This window comes from Triturus cristatus, chromosome 5_1 (genome assembly GCF_964204655.1).
Source record: "Triturus cristatus chromosome 5_1, aTriCri1.1, whole genome shotgun sequence".
In the NCBI taxonomy this organism is placed as follows: Eukaryota; Metazoa; Chordata; class Amphibia; order Caudata; family Salamandridae; genus Triturus; species Triturus cristatus.
This window is the reverse complement of record NC_140587.1, coordinates 935,118,774-935,133,046: the sequence shown is the minus strand read 5'-3', so window position 1 is coordinate 935,133,046 and position 14,273 is coordinate 935,118,774.

The window sequence follows — 14,273 nt, the reverse complement described above, 5'->3', positions numbered from 1 at the left end:
TCAAGCTTTCAGGGGCCCTAAACATGAGATTTGAGAAATGAGTAAACGTGAATGAAAATGGCCAATTTACTCACTCTGCGGCCTTAAAAAGTGTTTCTCCTCCACGGAAAGGGAATAAAATAACATTTGGATGCCTTTATTGTTCAATCAAAAACGCCCGTTTTTTGGTGAAAAAGATAACCACCCCCCTTACGACATGCTTCAGAAACGAAAAAAATGGTCCATTTTCAAATGTTGCGTCTTTGAACTACAATTCACATTTGTACGTGGATGATCACTTTTAGAGATAAAATTAGATGTTTAAAGTGATTTTCATGCTTCCAGGGGCCTTAAACACAAGATTTGAGGTATGGGTAAAAGTGAATGAAAATGGCCAATTTACTCACTCTGAGGCCTTAAAAAGTGTTTCTCCTCCACGGGAAGTGAATTAAATACCATTATGAGGCCTTTATTGTTCAAGCGAAAACGCCTGATTTTTGATGAAAGAGATAACCACCCCCCCTTACGACATGCTTCTGAAACTAAAAAAATGGTTCATTTTCAAATGTTGCGTCTTTGAACTACAATTAACATTGTACGTGGATAATCACTTTTAGAGATAAAATGAGATGTTTAAAGTGATTTTCAAGCTTCCAGGGGCCCTAAACACGAGATTTGAGAAATGGGTAAACGTGAATGAAAATGGCCAATTTACTCACTCTGAGGCCTTAAAAAGTGTTTCTCCTTCACGGAAAGTGAATAAAATAACATTTGGATGCCTTTATTGTTCAATCAAAAACGCCAGTTTTTTGGTGAAAAAGATAACCACCCCCCTTACGACATGCTTCAGAAACGAAAAAAATGGTCCATTTTCAAATGTTGCGTCTTTGAACTACATTTCACATTTGTACGTGGATAATCACTTTTAGAGATAAAATTACATGTTTAAAGTGATTTACAAGCTTCCAGGGGCCCTAAACACAAGATATGAGGAATGGGTAAATATGAATGAAAATGGCCAATTTATTCACTCTGAGGCCTTAAAAAGATTTTCTCCACTCCAGAAAGTGAATTAAATAACATTTGTAGGCCTTTATTGTTCAATCAAAAACGCCCGATTTTTGACGAAAGAGATAACCACCCCCCCTTACGACATGCTCAGAAACTAAAAAAATGGTCCGTTTTCAAATGTTGCCTCTTTGAACTACAATTCACATTTGTACGTGGAAAAGCACTTTTAAAGATCAAATGAGATGTTTAAAGTGATTTTCATGCTTCCAGGGGCCTTAAACACAAGATTTGAGGAATGGGTAAAAGTGAATGAAAATGGCCAATTTACTCACTCTGAGGCCTTAAAAAGTGTTTCTCCTCCACGGGAAGTGAATTAAATAACATTTGGAGGCCTTTATTGTTCAAGCGAAAACGCCCGATTATTGACGAAAGAGATAACCACCCCCCCTTACGACATGCTTCAGAAACTAAAAAAATAGTCCGTTTTCAAATGTTGCGTCTTTGAATGACAATCCACATTTGTACGTGGATAATCACTTTTAGAGCTAAAATTAGATGTTTAAAGTGATTTTCAAGCTTCCAGGGGCCCTAAACACAAGATTTGAGAAATGGGTAAAAGTGAATGAAAATGGCCAATTTACTCACTCTGAGGCCTTAAAAAGTGTTTCTCCTCCACGGGAAGTGAATTAAATACCATTTGGAGGCCTTTATTGTTCAATCAAAAATGCCCGTTTTTTGGTGAAAAGATAACCACCCCCCCTTACGACATGCTTCAGAAACGAAAAAAATGGTCCATTTTCAAATGTTGCGTCTTTGAACTACAATTCACATTTGTACGTGGATAATCACTTTTAGAGATAAAATTAGATGTTTAAAGTGATTTACAAGCTTCCAGGGGCCCTAAACACAAGATATGAGGAATGGGTAAATATGAATGAAAATGGCCAATTTATTCACTCTGAGGCCTTAAAAAGTTTTTCTCCACTCCAGAAAGTAAATTAAATAACATTTGTAGACCTTTATTGTTCAATCAAAAATGCCCGATTTTTGACGAAAGAGATAACCACCCCCCCTTACGACATGCTTCAGAAACAAAAAAATGGTTCATTTTCAAATGTTGCATCTTTGAACGACAATCCACATTTGTACGTGGATAAACACTTTTAGAGATAAAATTAGATGTTTAAAGTGATTTTCAAGCTTCCAGGGGCCCTAAACACAAGATTTAAGAAATGGGTAAAAGTGAATGAAAATGGCCAATTTACTCACTCTGAGGCCTTAAAAAGTGTTTCTCCTCAACGGGAAGTGAATTAAATAACATTTGTAGGCCTTTATTGTTCAAGCGAAAACGCCCGATTATTGACGAAAGAGATAACCACCCCCCCTTACGACATGCTTCAGAAACGAAAAAAATGGTCCGTTTTCAAATGTTGCGTCTTTGAATGACAATCCACATTTGTACGTGGATAATCACTTTTAGAGCTAAAATTAGATGTTTAAAGTGATTTTCAAGCTTCCAGGGGCCCTAAACACAAGATTTGAGAAATGGGTAAATGTGAATGAAAATGGCCAATTTACTCACTCTGCGGCCTTAAAAAGTGTTTCTCCTCCACGGAAATTAAATAAAATAACATTTGGATGCCTTTATTGTTCAATCAAAAACGCCCGTTTTTTGGTGAAAAAGATAACCACCCCCCTTACGACATGCTTCAGAAACGAAAAAAATGTTCCATTTTCAAATGTTGCGTCTTTGAACTACAATTCACATTTGTACGTGGATGATCACTTTTAGAGATAAAATTAGATGTTTAAAGTGATTTACAAGCTTCCAGGGGCCCTAAACACAAGATATGAGGAATGGGTAAATATGAATGAAACTGGCCAATTTATTCCCTCTGAGGCCTTAAAAAGATTTTCTCCACTCCAGAAAGTGAATTAAATAACATTTGTAGGCCTTTATTGTTCAATCAAAAACGCCCGATTTTTGACGAAAGAGATACCCACCCCCCTTACGACATGCTTCAGAAACTAAAAAAATGGTCCGTTTTCAAATGTTGCCTCTTTGAACTACAATTCACATTTGTACGTGGAAAAGCACTTTTAAAGATCAAATGAGATGTTTAAAGTGATTTTCATGCTTCCAGGGGCCTTAAACACAAGATTTGAGGAATGGGTAAAAGTGAATGAAAATGGCCAATTTACTCACTCTGAGGCCTTAAAAAGTGTTTCTCCTCCACGGGAAGTGAATTAAATAACATTTGTAGGCCTTTATTGTTCAAGCGAAAACGCCTGATTTTTGATGAAAGAGATAACCAACCCCCCTTACGACATGCTTCTGAAACTAAAAAAATGGTTCATTTTCAAATATTGCGTCTTTCAACTAATTAACATTGTACGTGGATAATCACTTTTAGAGATAAAATGAGATGTTTAAAGTGATTTTCAAGCTTCCAGGGGCCCTAAACACGAGATTTGAGAAATGGGTAAACGTGAATGAAAATGGCCAATTTACTCACTCTGCGGCCTTAAAAAGTGTTTCTCCTCCACGGAAAGTGAATAAAATAACATTTGGATGCCTTTATTGTTCAATCAAAAACGCCAGTTTTTTGGTGAAAAAGATAACCACCACCCCTTACGACATGCTTCAGAAACGAAAATAATGGTCTATTTTCAAATGTTGCGTCTTTGAACTACAATTCACATTTGTACATGAATGATCACTTTTAGAGATAAAATTAGATGTTCAAAGTGATTTTCAAGCTTCCAGGGGCCCTAAACACGAGATTTGAGAAATGGGTAAACGTGAATGAAAATGGCCAATTTACTCACTCTGCGGCCTTCAAAAGTGTTTCTCCTCCACGGAAAGTGAATAGAATAACATTTGGATGCCTTTATCGTTCAATCAAAAACGCCCGTTTTTTGGTGAAAAAGATAACCACCCCCCCTTACGACATGCTTCAGAAACGAAAAAAATGGTCCATTTTCAAATGTTGCGTCTTTGAACTACAATTCACATTTGTACGTGGATAATCACTTTTAGAGATAAAATTAGATGTTTAAAGGGATTTACAAGCTTCCAGGGGCCCTAAACACAAGATATGAGGAATGGGTAAATATGAATGAAAATGGCCAATTTATTCACTCTGAGGCCTTAAAAAGTTTTTCTCCACTCCAGAAAGTGAATTAAATAACATTTGTAGACCTTTATTGTTCAATCAAAAATGGCCGATTTTTGACGAAAGAGATAACCACCCCCCCTTACGACATGCTTTAGAAACAAAAAAAATGGTTCATTTTCAAATGTTGCATCTTTGAACGACAATCCACATTTGTACGTGGATAAACACTTTTAGAGATAAAATTAGATGTTTAAAGTGATTTTCAAGCTTCCGGGGGCCCTAAACACAAGATTTGAGAAATGGGTAAAAGTGAATAAAAATGCCCAATTTACTCACTCTGAGGCCTTAAAAAGTGTTTCTCCTCAACGGGAAGTGAATTAAATAACATTTGTAGGCCTTTATTGTTCAAGCGAAAACGCCCGATTATTGACGAAAGAGATAACCACCCCCCCTTACGACATGCTTCAGAAACGAAAAAAATGGTCCATTTTCAAATGTTGCGTCTTTGAATGACAATCCACATTTGTACGTGGATAATCACTTTTAGAGCTAAAATTAGATGTTTAAAGTGATTTTCAAGCTTCCAGGGGCCCTAAACACAAGATTTGAGAAATGGGTAAAAGTGAATGAAAATGGCCAATTTACTCACTCTGAGGCCTTAAAAAGTGTTTCTCCTCCACGGGAAGTGAATTAAATACCATTTGGAGGCCTTTATTGTTCAAGCGAAAACGCCTGATTTTTGATAAAAGAGATAACCACCCCCCCTTACGACATGCTTCTGAAACTAAAAAAATGGTTCATTTTCAAATGTTGCGTCTTTGAACTACAAATAACATTGTACGTGGATATTCACTTTTAGAGATAAAATGAGATGTTTAAAGTGATTTTCAAGCTTCCAGGGGCCCTAAACACGAGATTTGAGAAATGGGTAAACGTGAATGAAAATGGCCAATTTACTCACTCTGAGGCCTTAAAAAGTGTTTCTCCTCAACGGGAAGTGAATTAAATAACATTTGTAGGCCTTTATTGTTCAAGCGAAAACGCCCGATTATTGATGAAAGAGATAACCACCCCCCCTTACGACATGCTTCAGAAACGAAAAAAATGGTCCGTTTTCAAATGTTGCGTCTTTGAATGACAATCCACATTTGTACGTGGATAATCACTTTTAGAGCTAAAATTAGATGTTTAAAGTGATTTTCAAGCTTCCAGGGGCCCTAAACACAAGATTTGAGAAATGGGTAAAAGTGAATGAAAATGGCCAATTTACTCACTCTGCTGCCTTAAAAAGTGTTTCTCCTCCACGGAAAGTGAATAAAATAACATTTGGATGCCTTTATTGTTCAATCAAAAACGCCCGTTTTTTGGTGAAAAAGATAACCACCCCCCCTTACGACATGCTTCAGAAACGAAAAAAATGGTCCATTTTCAAATGTTGCGTCTTTGAACTACAATTCACATTTGTACGTGGATAATCACTTTTAGAGATAAAATTAGATGTTTAAAGTGATTTACAAGCTTCCAGGTGCCCTAAACACAAGATATGAGGAATGGGTAAATATGAATGAAACTGGCCAATTTATTCACTCTGAGGCCTTAAAAAGTTTTTCTCCACTCCAGAAAGTGAATTAAATAACATTTGTAGACCTTTATTGTTCAATCAAAAACGCCCGATTTTTGACGAAAGAGATAACCACCCCCCCTTACGACATGCTTCAGAAACAAAAAAAATCGTCCGTTTTCAAATGTTGCATCTTTGAAGGACAATCCACATTTGTACGTGGATAAACACTTTTAGAGATAAAATGAGATGTTTAAAGTGATTTTCAAGCTTCCAGGGGCCCTAAACACTAAATTTGAGAAATGGGTAAACGTGAATGAAAATGGCCAATTTACTCACTCTGCGGCCTTAAAAAGTGTTTCTCCTCCACGGAAAGTGAATAAAATAACATTTGGATGCCTTTATTGTTCAATCAAAAATGCCCGTTTTTTGGTGAAAAGATAACCACCCCCCCTTACGACATGCTTCAGAAACGAAAAAAATGGTCCATTTTCAAATGTTGCGTCTTTGAACTACAATTCACATTTGTACGTGGATAATCACTTTTAGAGATAAAATTAGATGTTTAAAGTGATATACAAGCTTCCAGGGGCCCTAAACACAAGATATGAGGAATGGGTAAATATGAATGAAAATGGCCAATTTATTCACTCCGAGGCCTTAAAAAGTTTTTCTCCACTCCAGAAAGTGAATTAAATAACATTTGTAGGCCTTTATTGTTCAATCAAAAACGCCCGATTTTTGACGAAAGAGATAACCACCCCCCCTTACGACATGCTTCAGAAACTAAAAAAATGGTCTGTTTTCAAATGTTGCCTCTTTGAACTACAATTCACATTTGTACGTGGAAAAGCACTTTTAAAGATCAAATGAGATGTTTAAAGTGATTTTCATGCTTCCAGGGGCCTTAAACACAAGATTTGAGGTATGGGTAAAAGTGAATGAAAATGGCCAATTTACTCACTCTGAGGCCTTAAAAAGTGTTTCTCCTCCACGGGAAGTGAATTAAATACCATTATGAGGCCTTTATTGTTCAAGCGAAAACGCCTGATGTTTGATGAAAGAGATAACCACTCCCCCTTACGACATGCTTCTGAAACAAAAAAAATGGTTCATTTTCAAATGTTGCGTCTTTGAACTTCAATTAACATTGTACGTGGATAATCACTTTTAGAGATAAAATGAGATGTTTAAAGTGATTTTCAAGCTTCCAGGGGCCCTAAACACGAGATTTGAGAAATGGGTAAACGTGAATGAAAATGGCCAATTTACTCACTCTGCGGCCTTAAAAAGTGTTTCTCCTTCACGGAAAGTGAATAAAATAACATTTGGATGCCTTTATTGTTCAATCAAAAACGCCCGTTTTTTGGTGAAAAAGATAACCACCCCCCCTTACGACATGCTTCAGAAACGAAAAAAATGGTCCATTTTCAAATGTTGCGTCTTTGAACTACAATTCACATTTGTACGTGGATAATCACTTTTAGAGATAAAATTAGATGTTTAAAGTGATTTTCAAGCTTCCAGGGGCCCTAAACACGAGATTTGAGAAATGGGTAAACGTGAATGAAAATGGCCAATTTACTCACTCTGCGGCCTTAAAAAGTGTTTCTCCTTCACGGAAAGTGAATAAAATAACATTTGGATGCCTTTATTGTTCAATCAAAAACGCCCGATTTTTGACGAAAGAGATAACCACCCCCCCTTACGACATGCCTCAGAAACTAAAAAAATGGTCCGTTTTCAAATGTTGCCTCTTTAAACTACAATTCACATTTGTACGGTGAAAAGCACTTTTAAAGATCAAATGAGATGTTTAAAGTGATTTTCATGCTTCCAGGGGCCTTAAACACAAGATTTGAGGAATGGGTAAAAGTGAATGAAAATGGCCAATTTACTCACTCTGAGGCCTTAAAAAGTGTTTCTCCTCCACGGGAAGTGAATTAAATACCATTATGAGGCCTTTATTGTTCAATCAAAAACGCCCGTTTTTTGGTGAAAAAGATAACCACCCCCCCTTACGACATGCTTCAGAAACGAAAAAAATGGTCCATTTTCAAATGTTGCGTCTTTGAACTACAATTCACATTTGTACGTGGATAATCACTTTTAGAGATAAAATTAGATGTTTAAAGTGATTTACAAGCTTCCAGGGGCCCTAAACACAAGCTATGAGGAATGGGTAAATATGAATGAAAATGGCCAATTTATTCACTCCGAGGCCTTAAAAAGTTTTTCTCCATTCCAGAAAGTGAATTAAATAACATTTGTAGGCCTTTATTGTTCAATCAAAAACGCCCGATTTTTGACGAAAGAGATAACCACCCCCCCTTACGACATGCCTCAGAAACTAAAAAAATGGTCCGTTTTCAAATGTTGCCTCTTTGAACTACAATTCACATTTGTACGGCAAAAAGCACTTTTAAAGATCAAATGAGATGTTTAAAGTGATTTTCATGCTTCCAGGGGCCTTAAACACAAGATTTGAGGAATGGGTAAAAGTGAATGAAAATGGCCAATTTACTCACTCTGAGGCCTTAAAAAGTGTTTCTCCTCCATGGGAAGTGAATTAAATAACATTTGTAGGCCTTTATTGTTTAAGCGAAAACGCCCGATTATTGACGAAAGAGATAACCACCCCCCCTTACGACATGCTTCAGAAACGAAAAAAATGGTCCGTTTTCAAATCTTGCGTCTTTGAATGACAATCCACATTTGTACGTGGATAATCACTTTTAGAGCTAAAATTAGATGTTTAAAGTGATTTTCAAGCTTCCAGGGGCCCTAAACACAAGATTTTAGAAATGGGTAAAAGTGAATGAAAATGGCCAATTTACTCACTCTGAGGCCTTAAAAAGTGTTTCTCCTCCACGGGAAGTGAATTAAATACCATTGGAGGCCTTTATTGTTCAAGCGAAAACGCCCGTTTTTTGGTGAAAAAGATAACCACCCCCCCTTACGACATTCTTCAGAAACGAAAAAAATGGTCCATTTTCAAATGTTGCGTCTTTGAACTACAATTCACATTTGTACGTGGATAATCACTTTTAGAGATAAAATTACATGTTTAAAGTGATTTACAAGCTTCCAGGGGCCCTAAACACAAGATATGAGGAATGGGTAAATATGAATGAAAATGGCCAATTTATTCACTCTGAGGCCTTAAAAAGATTTTCTCCACTCCAGAAAGTGAATTAAATAACATTTGTAGGCCTTTATTGTTCAATCAAAAACGCCCGATTTTTGATGAAAGAGATAACCACTCCCCCTTACGACATGCTTCTGAAACTAAAAAAATGGTTCATTTTCAAATGTTGCGTCTTTGAACCACAATTAACATTGTACGTGGATAATCACTTTTAGAGATAAAATGAGATGTTTAAAGTGATTTTCAAGCTTCCAGGGGCCCTAAACACTAAATTTGAGAAATGGGTAAACGTGAATGAAAATGGCCAATTTACTCACTCTGCGGCCTTAAAAAGTGTTTCTCCTCCACGGAAAGTGAATAAAATAACATTTGGATGCCTTTATTGTTCAATCAAAAATGCCCGTTTTTTGGTGAAAAGATAACCACCCCCCTTACGACATGCTTCAGAAACGAAAAAAATGGTCCATTTTCAAATGTTGCGTCTTTGAACTACAATTCACATTTGTACGTGGATAATCACTTTTAGAGATAAAAGTAGATGTTTAAAGTGATTTTCAAGCTTCCAGGGGCCCTAAACACGAGATTTGAGAAATGGGTAAACGTGAATGAAAATGGCCAATTTACTCACTCTGCGGCCTTAAAAAGTGTTTCTCCTTCACGGAAAGTGAATAAAATAACATTTGGATGCCTTTATTGTTCAATCAAAAACGCCCGATTTTTGACGAAAGAGATAACCACCCCCCCTTACGACATGCCTCAGAAACTAAAAAAATGGTCCGTTTTCAAATGTTGCCTCTTTGAACTACAATTCACATTTGTACGGCGAAAAGCACTTTTAAAGATCAAATGAGATGTTTAAAGTGATTTTCATGCTTCCAGGGGCCTTAAACACAAGATTTGAGGAATGGGTAAAAGTGAATGAAAATGGCCAATTTACTCACTCTGAGGCCTTAAAAAGTGTTTCTCCTCCACGGGAAGTGAATTAAATACCATTTGGAGGCCTTTATTGTTCAAGCGAAAACGCCTGATTTTTGATGAAAGAGATAACCACTACCCCCTTACGACATGCTTCTGAAACTAAAAAAATGATTCATTTTCAAATGTTGTGTCTTTGAACTACAATTAACATTGTACGTGGATAATCACTTTTAGAGATAAAATGAGATGTTTAAAGTGATTTTCAAGCTTCCAGGGGCCCTAAACACGAGATTTGAGAAATGGGTAAACGTGAATGAAAATGGTCAATTTACTCACTCTGCGGCCTTAAAAAGTGTTTCTCCTTCACGGAAAGTGAATAAAATAACATTTGGATGCCTTTATTGTTCAATCAAAAACGCCCGTTTTTTGGTGAAAAAGATAACCACCCCCCCTTACGACATGCTTCAGAAACGAAAAAAATGGTCCATTTTCAAATGTTGCGTCTTTGAACTACAATTCACATTTGTACGTGGATAATGCCTTTTAGAGATAAAATTAGATGTTTAAAGTGATTTACAAGCTTCCAGGGGCCCTAAACACAAGCTATGAGGAATGGGTAAATATGAATGAAAATGGCCAATTTACTCACTCTGCGGCCTTAAAAAGTGTTTCTCCTCCACGGAAAGTGAATAAAATAACATTTGGATGCCTTTATTGTTCAATCAAAAATGCCCGTTTTTTGGTGAAAAGATAACCACCCCCCCTTACGACATGCTTCAGAAACGAAAAAAATGGTCCATTTTCAAATGTTGCGTCTTTGAACTACAATTCACATTTGTACGTGGATAATCACTTTTAGAGATAAAATTAGATGTTTAAAGTGATATACAAGCTTCCAGGGGCCCTAAACACAAGATATGAGGAATGGGTAAATATGAATGAAAATGGCCAATTTATTCACTCCGAGGCCTTAAAAAGTTTTTCTCCACTCCAGAAAGTGAATTAAATAACATTTGTAGGCCTTTATTGTTCAATCAAAAACGCCCGATTTTTGACGAAAGAGATAACCACCCCCCCTTACGACATGCTTCAGAAACTAAAAAAATGGTCTGTTTTCAAATGTTGCCTCTTTGAACTACAATTCACATTTGTACGTGGAAAAGCACTTTTAAAGATCAAATGAGATGTTTAAAGTGATTTTCATGCTTCCAGGGGCCCTAAACACAAGATTTTAGAAATGGGTAAAAGTGAATGAAAATGGCCAATTTACTCACTCTGAGGCCTTAAAAAGTGTTTCTCCTCCACGGGAAGTGAATTAAATACCATTGGAGGCCTTTATTGTTCAAGCGAAAACGCCCGTTTTTTGGTGAAAAAGATAACCACCCCCCCTTACGACATGCTTCAGAAACGAAAAAAATGGTCCATTTTCAAATGTTGCGTCTTTGAACTACAATTCACATTTGTACGTGGATAATCACTTTTAGAGATAAAATTACATGTTTAAAGTGATTTACAAGCTTCCAGGGGCCCTAAACACAAGATATGAGGAATGGGTAAATATGAATGAAAATGGCCAATTTATTCACTCTGAGGCCTTAAAAAGATTTTCTCCACTCCAGAAAGTGAATTAAATAACATTTGTAGGCCTTTATTGTTCAATCAAAAACGCCCGATTTTTGATGAAAGAGATAACCACTCCCCCTTACGACATGCTTCTGAAACTAAAAAAATGGTTCATTTTCAAATGTTGCGTCTTTGAACCACAATTAACATTGTACGTGGATAATCACTTTTAGAGATAAAATGAGATGTTTAAAGTGATTTTCAAGCTTCCAGGGGCCCTAAACACTAAATTTGAGAAATGGGTAAACGTGAATGAAAATGGCCAATTTACTCACTCTGCGGCCTTAAAAAGTGTTTCTCCTCCACGGAAAGTGAATAAAATAACATTTGGATGCCTTTATTGTTCAATCAAAAACGCCCGATTTTTGACGAAAGAGATAACCACCCCCCCTTACGACATGCCTCAGAAACTAAAAAAATGGTCCGTTTTCAAATGTTGCCTCTTTGAACTACAATTCACATTTGTACGGTGAAAAGCACTTTTAAAGATCAAATGAGATGTTTAAAGTGATTTTCATGCTTCCAGGGGCCTTAAACACAAGATTTGAGGAATGGGTAAAAGTGAATGAAAATGGCCAATTTACTCACTCTGAGGCCTTAAAAAGTGTTTCTCCTCCACGGGAAGTGAATTAAATACCATTATGAGGCCTTTATTGTTCAATCAAAAACGCCCGTTTTTTGGTGAAAAAGATAACCACCCCCCCTTACGACATGCTTCTGAAACTAAAAAAATGGTTCATTTTCAAATGTTGCGTCTTTGAACTACAAATAACATTGTACGTGGATATTCACTTTTAGAGATAAAATGAGATGTTTAAAGTGATTTTCAAGCTTCCAGGGGCCCTAAACACGAGATTTGAGAAATGGGTAAACGTGAATGAAAATGGCCAATTTACTCACTCTGAGGCCTTAAAAAGTGTTTCTCCTCAACGGGAAGTGAATTAAATAACATTTGTAGGCCTTTATTGTTCAAGCGAAAACGCCCGATTATTGACGAAAGAGATAACCACCCCCCCTTACGACATGCTTCAGAAACGAAAAAAATGGTCCGTTTTCAAATGTTGCGTCTTTGAATGACAATCCACATTTGTACGTGGATAATCACTTTTAGAGCTAAAATTAGATGTTTAAAGTGATTTTCAAGCTTCCAGGGGCCCTAAACACAAGATTTGAGAAATGGGTAAAAGTGAATGAAAATGGCCAATTTACTCACTCTGCTGCCTTAAAAAGTGTTTCTCCTCCACGGAAAGTGAATAAAATAACATTTGGATGCCTTTATTGTTCAATCAAAAACGCCCGTTTTTTGGTGAAAAAGATAACCACCCCCCCTTACGACATGCTTCAGAAACGAAAAAAATGGTCCATTTTCAAATGTTGCGTCTTTGAACTACAATTCACATTTGTACGTGGATAATCACTTTTAGAGATAAAATTAGATGTTTAAAGTGATTTACAAGCTTCCAGGTGCCCTAAACACAAGATATGAGGAATGGGTAAATATGAATGAAACTGGCCAATTTATTCACTCTGAGGCCTTAAAAAGTTTTTCTCCACTCCAGAAAGTGAATTAAATAACATTTGTAGACCTTTATTGTTCAATCAAAAACGCCCGATTTTTGACGAAAGAGATAACCACCCCCCCTTACGACATGCTTCAGAAACAAAAAAAATCGTCCGTTTTCAAATGTTGCATCTTTGAACGACAATCCACATTTGTACGTGGATAAACACTTTTAGAGATAAAATGAGATGTTTAAAGTGATTTTCAAGCTTCCAGGGGCCCTAAACACTAAATTTGAGAAATTGGTAAACGTGAATGAAAATGGCCAATTTACTCACTCTGCGGCCTTAAAAAGTGTTTCTCCTCCACGGAAAGTGAATAAAATAACATTTGGATGCCTTTATTGTTCAATCAAAAATGCCCGTTTTTTGGTGAAAAGATAACCACCCCCCCTTACGACATGCTTCAGAAACGAAAAAAATGGTCCATTTTCAAATGTTGCGTCTTTGAACTACAATTCACATTTGTACGTGGATAATCACTTTTAGAGATAAAATTAGATGTTTAAAGTGATATACAAGCTTCCAGGGGCCCTAAACACAAGATATGAGGAATGGGGAAATATGAATGAAAATGGCCAATTTATTCACTCCGAGGCCTTAAAAAGTTTTTCTCCACTCCAGAAAGTGAATTAAATAACATTTGTAGGCCTTTATTGTTCAATCAAAAACGCCCGATTTTTGACGAAAGAGATAACCACCCCCCCTTACGACATGCTTCAGAAACTAAAAAAATGGTCTGTTTTCAAATGTTGCCTCTTTGAACTACAATTCACATTTGTACGTGGAAAAGCACTTTTAAAGATCAAATGAGATGTTTAAAGTGATTTTCATGCTTCCAGGGGCCTTAAACACAAGATTTGAGGTATGGGTAAAAGTGAATGAAAATGGCCAATTTACTCACTCTGAGGCCTTAAAAAGTGTTTCTCCTCCACGGGAAGTGAATTAAATACCATTATGAGGCCTTTATTGTTCAAGCGAAAACGCCTGATGTTTGATGAAAGAGATAACCACTCCCCCTTACGACATGCTTCTGAAACAAAAAAAATGGTTCATTTTCAAATGTTGCGTCTTTGAACTTCAATTAACATTGTACGTGGATAATCACTTTTAGAGATAAAATGAGATGTTTAAAGTGATTTTCAAGCTTCCAGGGGCCCTAAACACGAGATTTGAGAAATGGGTAAACGTGAATGAAAATGGCCAATTTACTCACTCTGCGGCCTTAAAAAGTGTTTCTCCTTCACGGAAAGTGAATAAAATAACATTTGGATGCCTTTATTGTTCAATCAAAAACGCCCGTTTTTTGGTGAAAAAGATAACCACCCCCCCTTACGACATGCTTCAGAAACGA